Source organism: Meles meles, chromosome 10 (assembly GCF_922984935.1).
Source record: "Meles meles chromosome 10, mMelMel3.1 paternal haplotype, whole genome shotgun sequence".
In the NCBI taxonomy this organism is placed as follows: Eukaryota; Metazoa; Chordata; class Mammalia; order Carnivora; family Mustelidae; genus Meles; species Meles meles.
In genome coordinates this window covers 85,835,013-85,857,346 of record NC_060075.1, presented here as the reverse complement: position 1 = coordinate 85,857,346, position 22,334 = coordinate 85,835,013, and the positions used below count along the sequence as shown (strand labels likewise).

The 22,334-nt window shown below is 40.6% G+C and overlaps 1 protein-coding gene and 1 pseudogene across 4 annotated transcripts in view; both read right to left on the bottom strand.

Moving 5' to 3' along the window:
* Nucleotides 1-22,334, bottom strand: part of MAGI2 (membrane associated guanylate kinase, WW and PDZ domain containing 2) — a 1,383,262-nt gene that overhangs the window by 372,893 nt on the left and 988,035 nt on the right. The window lies entirely within an intron of this gene.
* Nucleotides 212-10,942, bottom strand: LOC123952108 (annotated as a pseudogene).

The following is a 22,334-nucleotide window of genomic DNA, read 5'->3' as shown; positions in this document are numbered from 1 at the left end:
ACCCCAATCAGTTTCTTATAACCCTTGTCAACTCCTTCCCAGGGCTACAGAACCAGTCAGGACACCAGAGTCCTTCTGGATTACTGTCCAAGTCCTTAAATAGAAGCTGTAGCAGCCCAGGGTGGAAGGTAAAGGAAAGTGTGCATGCAAAGAGCTTGTGGTGTTGAGTCAGGAGGTCTGGAGTAGAAGCATGAGCGAGCTATTTATAGGGTCAGGTCTGGTCCAGCCGCTCTGCCTTCGTGGGGGCCTTGCCAGGTATGGACACGCACAGTGTTTCTGCATAACTTGCCTTGCACCACATAGCCCCAGGGGAATGTGTGCTTACACCAGGCCACACGGGTGACTCAAGGTGTCTCCTACCCACAGCCACAGCACATGATGTCGCAACCGTAGGATCCTATAGATGCCTTGCTACAGAACCAGCCCGCAGCGCCTAGGGAATCTGCATCCTGGTCCAAGACACAGGACCTTTGGGGAGTTGTCACGGTCCGCAAGATCAGTCCGGGTGGCACAGCCATAGTATTGGTAAGCCGCTGTCATGCCGGCGCCATTCTGAGTTGCTGTAACCTGCACAGCCCCATCAGAGGGCCGCTACAGGTAATCACCTGTGTGGAAGAAATTTGTGAGTGCACACAGCAGGTGCACAGAGTACAGGGTCCACATACACCATGGCACGTACACCTGAGCTTCAGAGACTGCTACACAACCATGCGACCGAAAAACGTTTAATGTTGTATTTCAAATTTCTTCACACCCACTGCTCAAATCATCAATAAACTCTATTAACCCAGTAATGCCTTATGTGAGAGATTTCTAAAAAGACCAAGAAAGCAGCGCTGAGCTCCACATCTAGGGTGGCCTGGAGAGAACAGCTACAGAAAGCGAAAGGTGAGGGCTCCTCAGTGACTCAGTCAATTAAGCATCTGCCTTTGGCTCAGGTCATGATCCCAGGGTCCTGGGATAGAGCCCCATGTCGGGCTCTCTGGTCACTGGGGAGCCTGCTTCTTCCTCTCCCTCAACCTGCCGCTCCCCCTGCTCATGCTGTGTGTGTGTGTGTGTGTGTGTGTGTGTGTGTGTGTGTGTCAAATAAATAAAATCTTAAGACAAAAAAGGGAAATGTGAGTGAGATCAAGAGTACCGTGGGCAGGAACTCAGAGCGAAGACATGATCTTAAGAATGTAATTATCCAGAAACTCACAAAAACCTTGGTTAGGGCTCAGACACTGGAACAAGACTAACACTTTATTTATTTATTTTGAACATTTACTAACTTCCAAGGCTATGAAAAATAAGACAGGGACTCCAGCCTTACCTATCACATGACTTCACTTCTAATTAAAGACTGACAATGATCACACTTCCATCTCCAAAGCAGGAAGGGGTTCTATCCAGTTCCGGATTAGTTTCCAAGTAAGTAGAGAGCAACACATTAGATTTTACTGTCCTCTTTAATTGTAATTTACAGAGGACTGGGGTTATTATATTCACCTCTAGTAACAACAATGGATAGCATGATAAACTAAAAATTAAACACTCTCTACAGAATGTTAGGTTTTTACTACATATCAGAGAGGGGAAAAAAGGAAGACATAATCCTCCATGAAGCAGAACTGTATGTGTGAATGTGTTGTGCTGTTTGAGAAAAAGCCAAGATTAGAAATTGGCTATCTACATGCTGTAATAAGATAGAAGATTCTTGAAAGGAATGTCAAATTGAATCAAGTAATCCATGATCAAAGATAAGTCAGAGACTAAAACGATAGCATTGACTCAGTTTATCAAGTTATGGGCGGCGGGGGCGGGGGGAGAACACTTGAAATGACTTGGTGATCCACTACTGCTGATTTCATGTCTGGCTCTGGAAGCTGCTGATTAAAATTGCACATCTGAACTTGACTTCACTTTCAATATTAACTAACATTGCTCTCCTAGAAAATCCCTTGTTAGCTAGCACTTTACCATCTCTTGATTGATTATGTGGAACTTTTGTAATATTGTGACCAAGATGGCCTTAACATTCCCCTCAGCTTGACTACACTTGACTACAGATTTCTTCCTGTGGGCTCCTGACCTCCCATTTCTCAGGGTATTTGCTTTAAAAACTTGCAAATGGGGGCACCTGGGTGGCTCAGTGGGTTAAAGCCTCTGCTTTCAGCTCAGGTCATAGTCCCAGGGTCCTGAGATCGAGCCCCACGTCGGGCTCTCTGCTCCGTGGAGAGCCTGGTTCCTCCTCTCTCTCTCCCTGCCTCTCTGTCTAGTTGTGATTCTGTCGAATAAATAAAATATAAAAAAAAATTTTTTAAAAACTTGCAAATGTAATTCTTTCTCTGCCTCTGAGATGCAAATCTTCCACTACCCAGAGATATCTTTCTCAAGGAGCTGGGAGACATCCCTTCGAAATGTAGTCACCAAAAAGATACCACCCCTATCTCCCAGTCTCTGTAGGAGGGTAGGAGTCTAACTTAGATTAACTGCCAATCAGCACAAATAAGTAAACGCCCTTTACTTCCCCTTCCCTCAACCCAATAGTCCTCCAAAGATTTTCTAAGAGCCTACTCCTGTATTTAAAAATCTTCCTGCCCCTTTCCCCCCGTCCCCACAAGGGCAGTTGAGTTCCATCTCCCTCCTCCATTCCAATACTCTTGAACAGTCTTCCTTGCCTCTTTAACTATTAAATCTCTTCAGCACAAATATTTTTTGCCATTGAACTGATCCATTTTCTCATCCCCCTAATTCACTTACTCTCCCAGCATCAGGCAATACTTTTCAGTTACTTTTAAATCAGTAAAATATTTTTTCTTTGTCAGAATTTTTTCTTTTTAATATGAGATTTAGAATAAATGTAACTGAAATGGATATTCATGACAGAGGTAGTGAATGATACATGCACTGAAGAACTAAAATAACCACAGTCGAAGATATGAAAATGTAGATAATTGAATAATACCACGGAATAATTCAATGAAAAAATACTCTCCCACTCTTTACCCTGAACAACACACAAATACACAGACACACACACAGACACAAGAAGAAATATTAAGACATTTTAACCTAATGCCACACACAAAAATTGTTCAAGATTGGAAAATTTGAAAAATCTCTCTGGCAGGTGCAGAAATCTTCCTGATATATGATGTGAAAAGCATGAGAATCTCTTGAAACCTAACAGTGGGATTTCAACTATAGAATGCAAAGTGTCAATATTCTAGGAAGAAGGAAGAAGCGCTGCTCATATCAATTGAGCTGCTAGTTTAGGGAGGGCAGGTACAGGAAGCCATAGCCTTTACAGGAGATAAAACCACAAAGACACGTACAAAGTTTGATCATTAACTAACATTGTTCATAAGGTAAGTAGACGTTCAAGATACAGAACTTTTTTTTTAAACTATTGTAAACAGTGTGTTTAATTCTATATTATGTTTAAATTTTTTTGATTAACATATATTATTAGCCCCAGGGGGACAGGTCTGTGAATCGCCAGGTTTACACACTTCACAGCACTCACCATAGCACATACCTTCCCCAATGTTCATAACCCAACCATCCTCTCCCTAACCCCCTACCTCCGGCAACCCTCTGTTTTGTGAGATTAAGAGTCTCTTATGGTTTGTCTCCCTCCTGATCCCATCTTGTTTCATTTATTCTCTTCCTACCCCCCAAGCCCCCCACGTTGCATCTCCACGTCCTCATATCAGGGAGATCATATGATAAATGTCTTTCTCGATTTATTTTGCTAAGCATAATACTCTCTAGTTCTATCCACGTTGTTGCAAATGGCAAGGTTTCATTTCTTTTGATGGCTGCATAGTATTCCATTGTATATATACACCACTTCTTCTTTATCCATTCATCTGTCGACGGACATCTGGGTTCTTTCCATCGTTTGGCTATTGCAGACATGCTGCTATAACATTCGGGTGCACGTGCCCCTTCGAAGATCCAGAACTCTTAAGGGTAAATAAACAAACAAAACCCCCAAATAATACCCGACAAAAACCATCCAAGGAACACATTTGGTTTGCCAGTTCTTCTTGTTTAAGTAGAAAAGAATGTTAAGGGCCACATGTTGTTCATAAAGAAATGCCGGACTGCTTTCTGCTTTCGTTTTGCTCAGTTTCCTGACTTGCCATTGTTCTTCTGATGATAAAACCTAACTGTAAAATGGAGTGTATTGACCAATATCATCTAGTTTATTTGGAAACAGCAGGCTGTCTAAGATTCTCCAGAGAAAAATCTCTTGCTCCTTCTTCTTCTGTTAATAAGGGCAATTAGAAACATAATGGTCCGTTATGACTGGCAGCTTCCTAGTTAAAACTTCTCAGCAGTCGCTGAAAGCCTCGCTACCTAGGTTTCTCTTCCAGCAAAGATAAATACTCCATTATCTACTTACTTCAGTCAGTTTAACTAAATTCAGCCCAAATCATCTCTCATAAAATTGATGAACAAATGTTGTCAAGTTTTTATTGAGCTAAAATTAGTTATTTAGTGTGCAGGTCTGATTTTTTAATCAGTTGTTATCAGGGCTGTGAAAACGAGTGGAATAAAAACCCAAATCTATAATCAGATCTTGCATTTTGCACACACAATTTCTTAATAAAGAACATTCTAAAGACAATTAGGTTCCTGGAAGTGGTTTAATTAAATCATTCAGACTATACTGAAATTCTGTGGGCAATATTTGATGAGGAATAGCTTGAGTTTGAGGTAAATTTAGCCTATTATTGAGATCTGGGCCAAGCATGCTATTTTTAGGTTGAAATGGCACAAGACATCATCATCCACACAGGACTGGGAGAAATATTTCTTGGTAGTAGAACTAAATTATCGGGAATTCATGTTCAAATAGTCTTCTGGTCATTTATGTGGTTTTGGGAAACAAGATGTAAGTTGATGTATGTAATTTCCCCTATCCTTCCCAATAGCATGCTCAGCATTCTGCTCCATGAAATGCTGTTCAACACGACATGAGTCATTTATTTCTGGGGGCATTTTCTCTATTATTGTCATAGTCAAATGTAAACCGCAGATGAGACTAAGACAAGCAGACTTCTTTTTTCATATATTTATCTTATAACTATAAATTCTTACATAGCAATTCCCAAGTCAGGCTTCATCCTGAACGGTTTCTCATTTCCATTCATTTAAAAAATAACATGTTTTCTAATTCCCAGGAGCCTTAGCGTTGTGAAACCCTATGGTCCTTTCAGATCCCTCAAGGGATAGTAACAAAATTCCTTAGACACTAAAAGCAACAACAATGAAATCATTATATTTTAGCACAGATCTACAGTATGGGGGCAAAATAATAGTGAAAACATACTTTGATCTCCAAGCATTTGGAACTCATCAATGTTCATCAGCAACTTTGGTCCTCCTTTAGGTATTGAAGATTGCAGTCTTTCAACTCTTTGAAAAATCTGAAGTGAAATCTCTCAGTATTTTCATTTACATTTCTTTGCTAACAGCTCAGTTAAACATTTTTTCATATGTTTTTAGATATTTAAATTACTTTTTATTGTTGTTGGATTAACTGTTGTGTCCTTTGCCCATTTATCTTCTAGTTCTTTATGTTTTTAGATGTCTTTTTTTTTATTATTTAAATGATCTTATTTATAAGTAATCTCACCATCCAATAGGGGGCTCGGATTTACAACCTGGAGATCAGGTTGTTTTACTGACTGAGCCTGCACCTAGATAGTTCTATGCAAGTTCTTTTATGCTTTCTTTTGTGTTGTTTTATATATTCAGGTTTGTTTAATCTCTTATTTTTATCCTTGTAGATTTCTTGTTTCACTTTTAACTTAAGGAAGATATTATTCATGCATTCTTGTTTCACTTTTAACTTAAGGAAGATATTATTCATGCATTTATACTTCTACTTCTTTTGAGGGGTAAAATTTATTACAAAATAAGTCAATGGTAAAAACAGTTTACTGCAGATTTTGTAGAATTTAGGATGCATGAATATTTCCTCATCTGTAAAACTGGAAACAATAATACCTCTAGCACAGGACTGAGATAACTATAACACACTGTAAGGTGTAAGAGAGGATATGCAGTTATAACACATTCCTTCCTTTTCTTCATCCTTCCTTTCTGTTTCATTTGCTTCTTGCCTTATCATGTTGAGTCCTGATCATTTCCTACACTGAAATGTTCCCTACCTTTATCCTGATTCCAATCCTCCCATGTTTGATAGAATATTGCCTCTGCTCCTATGACATGTTTTATTATGAAGATTCTATTAATTTTGTTACTTACCTGTCTCTGTAACTATTGCACGTTCCTTCAGAAGTCTAGAGAGTGACTGACATGTAGTTGTGTGGTGTATGTATGTATGTGTGTGTAAGCCCATTCTTTTCCTTTATGCGTTCAGAATTTTCAATTAAAATCATGCTATAATGTTTTATTCCCTATGGTGTTACAGAGTTTGTAATGATGGCATATATTTAGTGTTGCAAAGCTTACTTTGCAGTCGTGGTTAGTTTCTTCCTAGACTTTTATTTATTTATTTTAAAGAGAGAGAGAGAGAGAGAGAGCGCAAGCTGAGGTGGGGGGGAGGGGCAAAAGGAGAGAGGGAGAGAGAGAAAGAGAGAGAGAGAATTCTTAAGCAGACTCCACACTGAGTGTGGAGCCCAATGCTGGGGCTTGTTCTCCTGACCCTGACATCATGACCTGAGCCGAAATCAAGAGTGAGATGCTTAAGTGACTGAGGTACCCCTCTTCCTAGACTTATAATGTGTAAAGTTAATGCTAGACAAAAAAAACAAAAGTAGATTAAAACTGTAAACAAATCAACTAATTTTAACACTTGGCCAAATTAAGTGATAATTATTTAGTAATTACAAATGTGTATTAGTAACTACATGAATTAATAATGGTTAAGCAAATAAATTTACTATTCAAATTCTTGTATAAATATATAACATACAATATATGTGATATGTGCATAGAAATATATTATGATTTATATATAAATATATAATATATAGGAAAATATAATTAAAACCAAGTTCTAAAAATATCATAGTATTAAATACATTATATTTTATATATTATTAATGTAAGTATATAACTAATATATTACTGAATAAAATTTGATTTGATTTTTAATATTGTTTAATTTGACTCATTTGTTGTGATGTATTTTTTCAAAAATCGAATTAACAAACAGGGCACTTGGGTAGTTCAGTTGGTTAAGCAACTGCCTTTGGCTCTGGTCATGATCCCAGGATCTTGGGATTGGGCCTTGAGTTGGGCTTCCTACTCAGGACCAGGCCTGCTCCTCCCTCTCCCTCCGCTGCTCCCCGTCTGGGCTCTCTCTGTCAAATAAATCAATAAAATCTTTTAAAAAAGTGAATTGACATGTAAATGATTTCTTCCTTCACTAGGGAACTGGAAAGAATTGTAGTTTTTGAGCAGTGAGGTCATGCTGCCCAGAAATAACATTTTTTTCCTAAAAATTTAAATAATTGGGGCGCCTGGGTGACTCAGTCATTAGGTGTCTGCCTTTGGCTCAGGTTATGATGCCAGGGTCCTGGGATGGATCGCTGCATCATGAGGTTCCCTGCTCAGCAGGAAGCTTGCTTCTCCCTCTCCCTCTGCTGCAACCCTGCTTGTGTTCCCTCTGTTGCTGTGCCTCTGTCAAATAAATAAAATCTTTTAAAAAATTAAATAATTTCCACAACTTCACGTCAGTTTGCCAAAGTGGAAAACAGATTTAAAGGTAGCAGGATAAGCCACCCCAAAATACGCGGCTTTGGTATAAGGATTATTGTAAGCTGAGACAAGAAGAAGCAGGTAAAAGAAAAGCTCTCTGCTCGCTGTCCACCCATTTGCCTACAAGCAGGACATGAAGTCATACATGTGCTCCCTCCCCCCAACCAGGAAGGACACAAGTTTATGACTTCAGACAAATCTAGACCTTTATCAGCCCAGAGGGCAGAGGACACAATACATAAATGAACCTTACTAAAACTAGGCTTATCTACCATTAGTTTCCCCATATATTTGCCTTCCCATAACCTGCTCAAAGTCCTAGAAACTCAGTCTTTTCCTTTGTCTCATCACTTCTCTACAAAATTACTGTTCTTTGATAAAATGTTACATAAATTCAAGTTCTACCCACCCCTTTGAGTTCCTCACCACTTGAGTACTCCACATAAATGCAGGAGGCACCTGGAAATAAACAACTTTTGTTTTTTCCCTTGTTCATCCTTTGCCAATCTAATTTGCAGGGCCTCAGTCAATGAACCTGATATGGGTAGAGGAAAAGGCATTTTTTCCTTCCAGATTCAACTTTTAACTTATATAGGCTTAGTTTCATTTTAAGTTATAAAGTATTACTTATACTATTTTCAGTGCCAAAACTTGTATTAGCGAGTTTCTGAGGCAAAATCTGAAATAATTTTTTTCTGAAACATAATTGTTTTTGGTTCTGATAGCTATTTCAATAGGGACAAAAATCAGTCCATTAAAGATATATCTTTAAAATGTAAAAAACTCAATACATAGTTCATACACCAAAGACATAGATGGTATATATTATCTTTTGATCATTTTCTCTATGAAATTGAGTAAGTCCCCCCCGCTTTTTTTTTTAAGATTGTATTTATTTATCTGACAGAGAGAGACACAGCGAGAGAGAGGACACAGCAGGGGCAGTGAGAGAGGGAGAAGCAGGCTTCCGGCCCAGCAGGGAACCAGATGCGGGGCTCGATCCCAGGACCCAGGGATCATAACCTGAGCCGAAGGCAGATGCTTAATGACTAAGCCACCCAAGACACCCCAGGTCCTTTTTGTTTTATACTGATTTCCTATTCAGAACTCACACAAGAATATTTCAAAATACACAAGGTAATCTCATTCAAAACTATAGACTTTAGATGCCTTTTCAAATTGTGTACTGTGTCAAACATAGTTATGTAATATTAGAGAAGCATAACAATTACAGAAAATATGTCAACACTGAGAATTTGTCTTAAACACAAAACTATTTTAGCTTTTTAAACCAAAATACTCCTGTTGTTAAAAAAATAATCAACCTAATAAGCTGTTGAAATAATTGAGTATGACACTACATAAACCCATATTGTTATCCATTAAAAAATTCTGAACAATTGTTAATAAGCGTTGCAAATTGAATTTTTCCATTGGCATATTTGGCTTACAAAAGTTTACTTAAAACCTATATGTAGATAACTGTCTATAAAAGACAATAAGATGTATTTTAGGTGAATATCTGTACCATGAGTCTGGAAAATACTTGTGCCTTTTTGATGAGTAAAATATTATAGTACACAGATATATTGGGAATTGGTGAATAATTTCATGAAACAGTGCAATTTAGAATTGCCTTCAGAGAGAGGGTCAGAGATAAAAAGTATTTGTGTAATTATTAGCTCTATGTAAAAGCTTAAAAAATAATTGTGTAAGTTTAAATTCTTTTTACTGAAAATGGCTATCTCAACCTGGAAATAGAGCGCACAATAAAGAGACAGGTGATAGATATATTAGTGACCAAGAAAAAAATTTGAGACTTTTCAAAAAGACATTTGAATTCTTGCTTTGAACAGAGGAGCTCATGACCCAGCCTCTCGATTTTCCCTATCTCCAGCTCTATTTTAACACAGATGATAATAACGTCCTCGAAAGAGAGAACAGGATTTAAATTCAACCCTCATAACTAGCAGCTAGGTATTTTCCACCTTGATTCATAGAAAGTTTATGTGTAATTTTGATTTCAAATGCTTTTAAGCTGCAAACACAAATGCAGAACTCACATTTTTCTTTTAAAATGTGGACATAGGGGTGTCTGGGAGGTGCAGTGGGTTAAAGCCTCTGCCGTCGGTTCGGGTCCCGATCCCGGAGTCCTGGGATCGAGCCCCATATTGGGCTCTCTGCTTGGCAGGGAGCCTGCTTCCTCCTCTCTCTCTGCCTGCCTCTCTGCCTACTTGTGATCTCTGTCAAATAAATAAATAAAATCTTTAAAAATAAATAAATAAAGAAATAAAATGTGGACATAAAATTAAGTCCATATTTTTCTCTCTGGACCAGTAAAATACAATAAAGGAAAACAGTTTTTGTTGGAAAAGTATGATTTTGAACTGTTGCTACTGGCTGACACATACTGATTTATGACTTTCCCATGAGGAAGAAAGACTGAATGTCATTTTCCTTAGGAAACTTGATACTAACCATTCTCATAGATCGTTATATGTATTATAACAATGAACAATTCTTTTATTTTGATATTATATAAACAAAGCTTTATAGTAAGCTACCATGATAGATGCAGGTTTTTATATTTTTCTCTCAGAAGAGTCATCTTCTCACGTGACAAACATTTTGTACTGTTAAGAACTTACTGTAGCTAGATCCAGGAGGTTCAGAGAACAACCAAGCACAATAAATACCAAAAAATCTGTACAAAGGAGGACATCTGGTTGGCTGAGTCAGAAGAGCACGTGACTCTTGATCTTGGGGTCATGAATTTAAGCCCCATATTAGGTGAAGAGATTACTTAAATAAGTAAAGGCTAAAAATGAAATCTGTACATAGGCATATCATAAACTGCAGGAGATCAAATAAACAACAAAAAGGGGGAAAGGATCCATTGGGAAAACCACTTTACCTACACAGAGACACAGACAAGACTGCAAAGAAACTTCACTTTAGAAACCCTACAACCAAGGAGTGGAGTAGAATAAAAAACAAACACACAAACAAAACAAAACAAACAAAAAAACACAACTCACCAAATTAAAGAATCCATCACTTCTGAAGTTATCCTTCAAAATGCAAGAGAAATAAAGACTCTCATAGATCAAAAAGTGAGGGCTTTGTTACCCATACACCTGCCATGAAAAAACTATAAAAAAAAATTTCTTCAGGGTGAAGGAAAACCTCCACAGAGATTCACCTGCTTCCGAGAAGACATGGATTTAGTGAGGAAAACAGGCTCTACTGAGCATCCAAGAAAATCTCAGACCCTGCCTGTTCTTTGTTTTTTTTTTTTTTCCTTGTGTGTTGTAACAACTGAAAGCCTACGCTCTTGGTGGGTACTTCTGGGGACACGGTTCAGTCTGGTGCTGCTGCACCCCACTTCTCCCACACCAACAAAAGACAAAGACAGACGGGAGCCTCAGAGGGAGGAGATCTCTGGGACGAGGCTTCTGTGAATGGGGGTTGGGGATGAGCCTCATGCAGGGGTGGGTCCCCCTGTGCCTAACACACATGTAGAGGAAGAAAATGACATCGCCCTGCTATGACCCTCTAGGTGTCAGCTGGGTTGATGGTAGCCCCAACTCCAGGCTGCCCATTTATGTCCCCCATGCACTGTGTAAGTAGTCAGTCTCCCTTTCCGTCCGTGCCATGAACAGAAGAAGAGTTGGGTCTGCTAGAACTCAGGTACCCATCCTCCACCCCAACTATTTTGTGGGGGGGATTTTGTTTGTTTATTTGACAGAGAGAGATCACGGGTAGGCAGAGTGGTTGGACAGGCCGGAGGGGAAGGAAAGGCGGCTCCCCGCTGAGTGGAGAGCTCAGTGTAGGGCTCGATCCCAGTACCCTGGTCCCGTGGCCTGAGCAGAGGGCAGAGGCTTGACCTCTGACCCTCTGAGCCACCCAGGCGCCCCTCCCCACCCCAACTATTGTCAGCTCCTGTTGCCAGGCACTGGTTTGCGTTGGAGACGGAACCCTCGTAGGGGTTCCAAGCAGTTACTAGTGGCCCATAGGACACTGGTGATCGGAGACAAAGCCACAAGGCTCTTTGGAGCCAGCTGGTGGCCGCCAAAATGTCTCCCCACACAGTTCTGGAGCAGCTGTGGGCTGTCCTGGAGCAGCTGTGGGCTGCTGGGCTGGTGATACGCGAACGTTTGCCACATGTGCCACGAGTCTCTGGGTTTCGCTGGGAGATCCTGCTGTGCACTGCAGTGGTGGTGTTCATCGTAAAGACTGGACTCTGCGGACGAAGAAGAAAGGGGCAGCGTGTCCACAACGAACTCTCTGGAGAAGTTAGGGAGAAGACAGAAGCGGAGGCACAAGCCTGTGGAGCCGAAGCACCATCTGAGCAGAAGGCCAGTCCTCTCCCACTACAGATCCTTGCTCTGGCTGCCCTGAATAAAGATGTCGGGTACTTTACATTGGAAAACGCTAGGCAACAGCTGAAGGGAGTTCGGGAAAGGCTGTTGAAGAGCCCTCACCAGCCGAATGATGAAAATCCCATCTCTGGCACATCACAGGAAGATGGAGAACCCCCTGCGGGGAAAATACCAGAGGGCTTCAAGGACAGCCCCGATCTGCAGGGACGTGCAGACCCGCTGGTTCAAGACACTGGCAGCTGTGGACACAGAGCGCAGGAAGAGGCAGCGGAGGCAGGCAGGCCAGAGCTTCCTGATGGAGGAGTGCGGCGCCGGGCCACCGGTGAGGGCCACAGCCAACACCACACCCTCAGCCAGATCCTCCTGAGGCTGATGCATCTGATAGAGCTCGTTAGAGATCATCTGGAAGGTGGGGGCTCGAGCGGGGAGATGGAGACTGGCTCCTCCGTTGGCCATGTGCCCTCAGGTGGGAGCCCCGTGAAGAAAGGAAAGCCGTCCAGGGCACTGAAGAAGGAACATCAGAAGAATGAAGAGCTCCCAAGAAAAACAACAATCCAGCAAGCCGGGCAAGGATCTTTCCACCTTCAAAACACGCTCCTGGATCGTGAGATTCAGAAGTTGCGCCTGAAGCTGGAGGCAGAGCCTAAGCTGTGCGAAGAGCACATCGAGCACCTCGAGAGGAAGATGATGGAGGAGAAGGCACGCTGCCTGCAAGTAAACAACGAACTTGCCAAGGTGCGCAGGAAGGTGGATGCTGCCCGCTGGAATTTATGCCTCTATAGGACCATGGCCAACGACCTGCTCCGAGAATGGCAGACCATCGCCTCTTTTCACGACCGGGAGCGCCTCCTGTTTGAAGAAAGAAGTGAGGAGAGCCAGAAGGCTGTTCTGTGGGCAGAGAGAGAGTTCCGAAGCTGCAAGGAAGAGAACCGCTGCCTCCGGCAGAAGCTGGCCAACTCTGGGCCCAAGGTCCAGCCTGTCTCCGGGGGGCCTCCTGCTCCTGCTGTTCCAGGCACAGCCTCCAAATGCCCTCAAGGGCCAAAGGCTCCCCTGAAACCCGAGAAGCCCAAGAAGGGAGCAAGGGTGCACTGGCCAGACTCCAAGACCTCCGGTCCCCTGCAGGTCTGATTCCGTTGCCCAGCAGCCACCAACACTCACAACCAGAGCACAAAAGCTACTGTGCTTACCCCTTAAGCCATACCCATTGCTCCTTTTAGTTAGATACCCCCCCCATTATTTAACTAATGCTATGTTAACCATAAAAAATAAAATAAAAATATCAAATTGCTGATAAAAAAAGAATTTACTGTAGTCATGGTAACGATAAAACTATGAGCTCTAATATGAACACTTTTAAGATCAAAAGAAGAATTCCATGTCCATCCACATATTCCTACACAGCTCTAGGGTCCATTCATGACTATGTCACCATACTCACTGCCGCCAGATAAAATTATACCTACAGGAATTTTCTAGGTGTTTCCGTATTATGTTGAATGTTATGGGCTCAGAGCACAGAAAAAGTCCATAAAACCCTTTTCAGAAGAAGCAGTGACATCTTCCTATCTGTTCAGATTTAGCAATATTTTATACTTTTCCAAATACACTGTAAGAGGCCATCACTAAAGGTAAAAAAAAAAATAGTGTGAATTTATTTGGAAATAAGTATTCCATAAACTCAGTGCAGGTAGGAATTCTGAGGTCCTGCGGAAAGGAAGGGTCTGGAGAAAGCATCCAGCCTTGCATTCCCCTTTAGGCTGAACTAGATTTGGGTTCTGTTCCTATGGTGCTCTACACACTGAGTTCATGAAGTGGGCATCTGTCAAAGGGTGGACATTTTTACTCTTTATCTGATTTACCATTAGGTACACAGACTTTGAGAAAGACCTAATGGATAGTAAGTCAGCTCTTGTTGAAAAGTATTTTTAGCTCTTTAAATCCAAGTTATTTTAGAAAATGAGTAAAGAGTCTTTCAGGGTTTTCTTATATGAACTTCGCAACACTAGAAAATTCCTCTCACAATTTGCTCACTATCTTTGGGTCACAATATGAGGCTGGCAGACTCCACGGGGACTAGGGAGATTTCCTAAAGCTTTCCACAGTAGTTGAGGAGAGAGTGAGTCAAGTTACTAACTACAAATGGGTTTGGGTTGGCAAGAAAACTGAGGTACTGCCTCTAATCATCCTTTGAAGAAGGATTTGCATTCTGACAAAAATACAGGACAAGTCCCTTGCAACCAGTTGGACCAGATAGGAAATAAAAGGAAGTGCAGCTGTGTGTTTTATTGAGGTGCATTTGTGTTTTTATGTCTAATCACAGCAGTTTGGGAGCTGGTTTTCCTCTAGTATATCACAGATCACTAGTGTTACCAGAGCGGGCCCTCTGGGGACCTTGCACTTTGGTGCCAGAAATGAGCTAGGAAGAGTGTTCTTCACTGAAGCTGGGGAAACTGTCATGACATGGATTGTGTGACTTTCCTGCTTTAATTCCTGGCCCAGACCACTGCAGATATCTCAGAGTGACTCCTTCCTTTATCCTTACTCCTAATTTTATAAACACTGTCTCTCTTTTACAGCAATTATAATATACCGTAATGTATCTACTCATTGCTTTTTCCACCTCACTATATTGGGAGTTGGGGACTGGAACTGGGGACAAGTTCCACAGCTTCTAATTTATCTTTGATACGTAGGTGCCTGAGGAAAGGAGAGAGGGAGAAAGGGTGGAAATGATGCTGGGATTACTAATCAAAGTCCTACCATATGCCGACTACCTCTTACATATGCACTGCCTCTTGTGAATCTTAACCCTGGTCAATTAGAAAGTGTAGACTCGTGTCCTCCAGTTTGGTAGCCATTAGCTACACGTGGCTATGGAGCACCTGAAATGTGGCTGGTTCACACTGAGATGTGCTATGAGTAAAATATGCCCATGGAATTTCACAGACAGTAAAATATATAACGTAAAATTATCCTTATGTTGATTACTTGTTGAGATATGATATTTTAGATATATTGGGGTAAAGCAAATATATTAAAATCTATTTCATGTTTTTCTTTTAAGATTTTATTCATTTGAGAGAGAGCACAGCAGGGGAATGCAGAGGGAGAGGGAGAAACCGGCTTCCTGCTGAGAAGGGAGCCCAACACAGGGTTCCATCCCAGGACCCCAAGATCACGACCTTAGCCAAAGGCAGCCACTTAACCGACTGAGCCACTCAGGCACTCCCTATTTCATTTTCCTTTCTACTTTTCTAATGTGGCTACTAGAAAGTTTAAAATTATACATGTAGCTCATGTTGTATTTCTATGGGACAGTATTAGTACAGACCATCTATGAATTTACCTTATAGTTGGAAATACGGAAGGTAGAGGATGAAGGTAAAATATCAACAACGATATTATTGAGTATCTGTGGTGCCTTGGTGGCTCAGTGGGTTAAGCCTCTGCCTTTGGCTCAGGTCATGATCTCAGGGTCCTGAGATCAAGCCCAGCATCGGGCTCTCTGCTCAGCGGGGAGCCTGCTTCCCTTTCTCTCTCTCTCTGCCTGCCTCTCTGCCTACTTGTGATCTCTGTCTGTCAAATAAATAAATAAAATCTTAAAAAAAAAAAAGATGATTCTGCTTTTTTTTTTTTTTTAAGATTTTATTTATTTGACAGAGAGAGAGAGATCACAAGGAGTCAGAAATAGGCAGAGAAACGCGGGGAGGGTCGTGGGGGTGGGGGAAGCGGGCTCCCTGCTGAGCAGAGAACCCGGATGCAGGGCTTGATCCCAGGACCCTGGGACCATGACCTGAGCCAAAGGCAAAGGCCTAACCCACTGAGCCACCCAGGTGCCCCTAGATGATTTTGCTTTTAAATAAAAAAGAAATATTGAGTATCTCCTAAGGCAGGAACTACTAGGCACACAATATATACATTATCCTATTTAATGCTCATAATTGTTACCTTATGTGTTTTACTGTACCTCTCCATAATCATACTTATGATGTACAATAATTTGTCTACATCTGTTTATATCCTCAACTAGATTACAGGCACCATGAGAACAGGAACCTGTTTGTTTTCTTTCTTTCTTTCTTTTTTCCCTTGGTATTAAAACCTTAACACTCAGCATGATATCTAGCACAGAGAATGCTCAAAAAATTTCTGTTCTATGAATAAACAGATAACTGAAAAAATGCAGGAAAAGTTAGTCTTTAATGTGGAAGCTAAGGCCCATAGAATTTCAGAAACTTGACTTCATTCACACATCAGTAATTTAAATCCAAGTCCACTGGATTCCAAAGCCTGTATTTTCCCACTGTATTTCAGGAAAATCATAAAAAGATCAATTAACTCAAAATAAATTAACTTTGAAGAACTAATCAAAAGGTCAGTGAAGAAAATAAAACCATCAAGCCTATTGCATTTACTTTTTGGATAAAGACCTTAATTACACGTCACTGGTTCTCAACCTTTGGGTGCACAAGAAATTTTTTTTTTTTTTTTTTTTAGGATTAAACACTTTCTTAATGTCATGTCACAAGTTTTATTTTTAATATCTTTTAAGTGAGAAAATATATGACAGAAAGCTATGATAAAAAGAGTAGCATGTGTATGAACAAGATATACAGATTTAGCCACTTACTGCTTAAAAAATTCTTTTGCATATGCTCCCTTGTCCTGCTCTGACCCTGGCTATGGACCCTTACTATTCAACGAACTAAATTTTCTTGTACATTTTACCAATTTATTATCCCTGTTGCACTGGGATTCTGTAAGGAGAATCATCAGTTAATGGAACATGTATTAAATGCAGAGGGGAAGCTGATGAACAGAGTCCGAGATCCACAAGAAAGTAAAGAGAACAGCAAGGGGACTCAGTGCTGCTTTCACTTTGTGTTCTCATAACCTGCCGTGTCCAGAATTTAAAAACAGAAATTTATTAAGATGTGTGAGGTAGACGTAAGTGCAAGAGGAAGTGAAATATAAGAAAGAATAGTGGGGGAAGTCTTTATACAATAAGTGAGATTGAAAGTGGACCTTGCTATATTAAAACCAGTAGTAAAATTGACACAAAAATAAAATTTAAACCCTGAAATGCAAAGCCACCAGGATAAACGTCTTGGTTCTCCATAGCATTGTTTACATTTGTCCACAAGTCTTACCCCCCTTGATGAAATGATGGTAGACGGCAGGGATTGTCCTGAGCCATCATTGTTCCCAAAAATAGCAACTGTCATTGTCCTCCCCCGCCCCCCCCCCCCCCCGACTGAATGCTAAGTACATTTGCTTTAAAAAAGTAGTCTTATTCAATAACTATGGATACTCTTCCTTTAGATTCCTGCTGCTGGATGGTTCGTAGTTGATGCTCAATAGGAACTCGTTGAACGACTACATAAATAAATCCAGAATAAGTAAATAAGGCATGGGTGGATGGAAGGGTGAACTGCTCCTCTGTAAAGTGGACAGGATGCAAAGTCAGGGAGAGAATAGGATTGGAAGGGTATCACTGCATGAGGAAATGTCAATAAGGTGAAAACAAGTGAATAAAGAATTACAGCAGATTCTGTCGGAGAGAAGATGATGTAGGCTGATGACTCAGCAATATTTGATCAAAAGTGCAGAGATAATCAAACTCAGTATGCAGAAGAATAGAGTATCTTTGAGTTTTGGTAATTACTGGGGAGGGAAGTTACAAATATAACTATAAATAATATTATTGTTAGCATGGTAGTATAATTAAACATATTAATGCTGACGGTCAATAACACACATTAAGCAAGATGCATGATCTTGAACAAACAATCCAGAAAACAACGGCCTCCCAATAGTACACATGGTTGCTACAAAATAGTATGATACATAAAATGCATTAGAGCAGCAGTTTGGGCCCTTTACTCACTATGAGCATGGATATGTGGTGGGTGGGGGCGGGGCAGAGAGGGAGGTGAAGAAATAAGCCCTACATAACAGCCCCTTTCAAAGCCAGTCAAAGGAGGGCTGAGTGATATTCTCCAGAACTTAACGGGTGTAGCACAACCTGACAACACAGCATTGTGTATTACATTATGCATTAAAGTAACACTGCATATTTATAAACTAAATTCACTTTAACATTTTTTAAGATTTTACTTATTCATTTGAGAGGGAGAGAGAGGGAGAGCACACAGCATGGGGAGAGGCCAAGGGAGAGGGAGAGGGAGAAACAGGCTCCCCACTGAGCAAAGACGCTGATGCGGGACTCCATCCCAGGACCCTGAGATCATGACCTGAGCTGAAGGCAGATGCTTAACCATCTGAGCCACCCAGTCTCCCTGAATTCACTTTTAAAAGACAACCTGGTAAACCTTGGTCCTTGACCCGAGTTTATTTTGTCTTTGAATTTCCCAGTGTTAAAAAACATGGCATGATCGGGCGCCTGGGTGGCTCAGTGGGTTAAGCCGCTGCCTTCGGCTCAGGTCATGATCTCAGGGTCCTGGGATCGAGTCCCGCATCGGGCTCTCTGCTCAGCGGCGAGCCTGCTTCCCTCTCTCTCTCTCTCTGCCTGCCTCTCTGTCTACTTGTGATCTCTCTCTGTCAAATAAATAAATAAAATCTTTAAAAAAAAATAAAAAAAAAACAACAAAAAAAAACATGGCATGATCAAATGCAAGAGTCAACTCTTCTTGGTACTTAGAATGGTTTTGTGTACCAACAGCAAGACAGTATGCATGTTAAGGCTAAGGTATGACAGCAGGATAATAACTAACAACAGCTGATGGACCAACTAGAGTTTACTGTAGGTCACAGCTTAAAGGAAAAAAAATGGCAGCATTTTTATAGGTATGTATTTTCTGACCTAAAGTGCCGACTAATCAGTTGGAAGGGTGATATCTTGTGTTGGGTTTAGAAGGTACAACAAATAGCCTCAGTCTCAATTGGTATTTTCCTGTGCGGCTTTAACTGAAATAAATTAGAATACGGATAAATTTAAACGTATCCTGGCCATTTAATAGTCCTATAATAGAAACAGTTCTTAAGATATTATGTACAAAGCTTTTGTATACAATTATATATAGACAACAAGCCGTGATTCTTGGCTTTATGTAAATGAGCGGGAGAAAGGAGCTAATATCCCAGGTAGGACCAGACACTCTAGACACCTTTATCATTACACTGGGCTGCAAATTATAATTTTGTATTTTTAAAATTATAATATAAGATTTGGTCCTACATCTTTGGAACTAGTTTTCTATTTCATAATAAAATCTTAAATCAAATAGTCATCGTCAAGTCTGACTCAAGTCACTGTGAGCAAACAATGCATTTATCACCTTTAAGTCTACAAAATCATTGGAGCTACACTAAGTGGTATCTCAGAAGGACACTCTTTTATGCATTGGTAAAATAAACTTGTATATTCAGTGGAGATGCCATTTCTGCGTTCCTTGAACAATCTTCCTTTGAAAGGGTTATGGGTTAGCTTTCCCTAGGTGCCAGAGCTGCACGGACAAAGAAGACCCAACAGCTCCTCCCTGAAGTGGTTTACCAGCCTGTGGTCCAGGTATACCTGAGTAGAGAGACAGTCCAACCACTGTCTTTAACAAAGGTGACTGCAATGGTCAGGGTGCCCGGAGATCACAGGAGGAAGGGACTCCCCTTGTCTGGAGCAATCTGGAGGCATCACAGGGGACGTTATGGGAGACACTGCAGCTACAGCACAGAAGAGCTGGACTCTGGCTATCCGGGAGGAGGGATAGGAATGGGAAGGAAGGGGGTTTAAAATAAAGGAAACAGCATGACAAGCACTAGTGGGGTGTGAAATGCTACGGGAATGACAAAGCACTTCATGTGAGTGGAGTAGGCTCCCAATGTGAGGGAAGCAGGGGTGTAAACAAAAGATGAACCCGCAAAGGCAGACTACAGGTGGATGGGAGGTATTTTGCATGGGACCGGGAGCCTCAACCTCATCTCATAGACACCTGGGAACCATCGAAGGTGTACTCTCCAAAAGAGCAATTCTACAATATTTGAGAACAGTTTATCTGAGAGAGAAAACATTGTCTTCAAGCTTTTAAACCAAAATGGTTTGAGAAGTCCAATTTGCAGAAATTCAACAAGTGTGAACTTTAGCTCCATGTTTGTCCTGATGGTTCAGAAGTTTTCAATTTCTAAAGCCTAAACCAGCAGCCTCTAAATGTTTTCTAAAGTTACGAACCACCATCTTTACTTTCCATTTTCTTAGAGAGACTGAAGACCTTCTCAACCAGTGACAGCATTTTAATATCTCAATAATGTTATCCTGCACTGAGTGGGGGGCAGGATTTACAGAAAAAGTCATGTTTTCTGGGTCAGAGCACCTCTCTTCCCGTGCCAGACTGCCACCAGGTAGCTGGATGATTTTGAAGAAAAAAAAAAGAATTGTTTCATCCATAAAATGAGAAAAATTGGACTAGACGTTTTTTTAAAGGTCCTCTCCACGTTCTGCGCTTAAACATTTTAGGACTCGCATCTGTGTAAGGACCAATTTACATGTCCCAACAAATAACACTGGGCTGATATATAATTTAGGTCAACAGCATCTGACAAAAGATTCAAGCCACTAGCGGAAGAAAATAGTGTCTGAAATTATGCAGCCTCACCCATAGTTCACAGATACGCAGAACTGCATTTAGAACATTATTCAATCACCACAGCATTAGAGGGACATTAGAGGTTTGGGGGAAGTAAAGTGAAGAGAGGAAGTCTGGCTCCACCTTTATTTGAGATGCCATCAGGGAAAATGTCTAACAAGGAGTTGGAAGTGTGATTCTGAAATTCAACAATAATTTTTCTCTGGAAAACATAAATTTGAAAGTCTTTGTGGAAGGGGCTGCTGAGGCAATGGGAGGGGCCAGGAATGCCTTGAAGGGAATATGCAGCTTCAAAGAGAGGGCAAGGGAGGTGGAACTGGCAAAGCTGAGACTACAGAGGAGGAAGAAGACCAGGAGAGAATGTCCTGGGGCGTTCTCAAGTAACAGTGTTGGTCACAAGGTCCACATTGCGGCATGTGACACACAGGGCAAGGGAGAGGGGAAACCTTTGCATGTTGTGATTCCAGAAGGAATTCCAGAAGTAAATGTTTCAGTGGGATGTGGAGAGAAAGCAAGAGTGCAGAAGTCGGAAGACTAATCTGTGTTAGACACAGCCGAAGATTGGCTACTCTGAAGACTGAATTCATACAGCACTTTTTAAAGTCAGTGGGAATCACTGGAGATATGCATGTAAATCTTGACCATGCTTTTGACAAGAGCCCTTATCTTGGCCACCTAAAGTCCCCTATAGTCTTTTAGCAACTTCCTTTCATACAAATTTATTAGTAGGATTCAGCAGAGCAACTGCATTCCCATGTGTTTGTCATTAGAAGATCACTATGTATCTGACATACATACAACACTTAGAACTTTTTTTAACACTTGTAACTTTTTTAGTAGAGTAACTTACCATTATTAATGCAATCTTTTAAAACATGAATTAAAAAAAAAAAAGTAAAATCAATGGGAACATACTCCAGCCATTATAAACCTTCAGTAAGAATCTACACAAATAACTCTGAGGCATTTCCCCGAGATGCAAACTGGGGCATCTTTTTCTTAAGTATTCCACTACTGGAAGGCAACTGATGTGTCAAAATATTGATGCCCCAGAGTGAAGCACTAATTTTAATGACTTGGACACCACATAAATACCCACAAATAAGGGAATGGTTATTGAGTAAGATAAAATATGATTCAAATTACATTTAGTTGGTAAGGTAGCAAGGAATAAGATATAATTTGTAAACATATTATTATGTTTAATGTTAATATTATATGTTTAATATGTTTAATAACCATATTATGTTAAAAAAGCAGAATATCAAACAGCATACCCAGAATAATTATCTAATTTTGTTTAACAAAGACACCAAAAACTTTACCCACAGAAAAGACTGGAAGGAAATACACTAAAATTTAAGAGTAGTTTTCTTTGATTAAAAGTGTGGTTGAGTTTAATTTTAATCTTTGCCCTTCATTATTTTCCAAATTCTAAATAAAATATATATCACTTTTATTAACAGAAAAAGTCCATTAACTTCTAATTTTGAAAGACTAAAGGAAGGAGCAACTGAAATAAACCAAGTTTTGGGGTTTTTTCCCCCTGAAAACACACGCACACAGGCATCCGTCCACTCATATCATATAATGCCTGTGGGCGTGTTCACAACACATACATGCACACACCTCT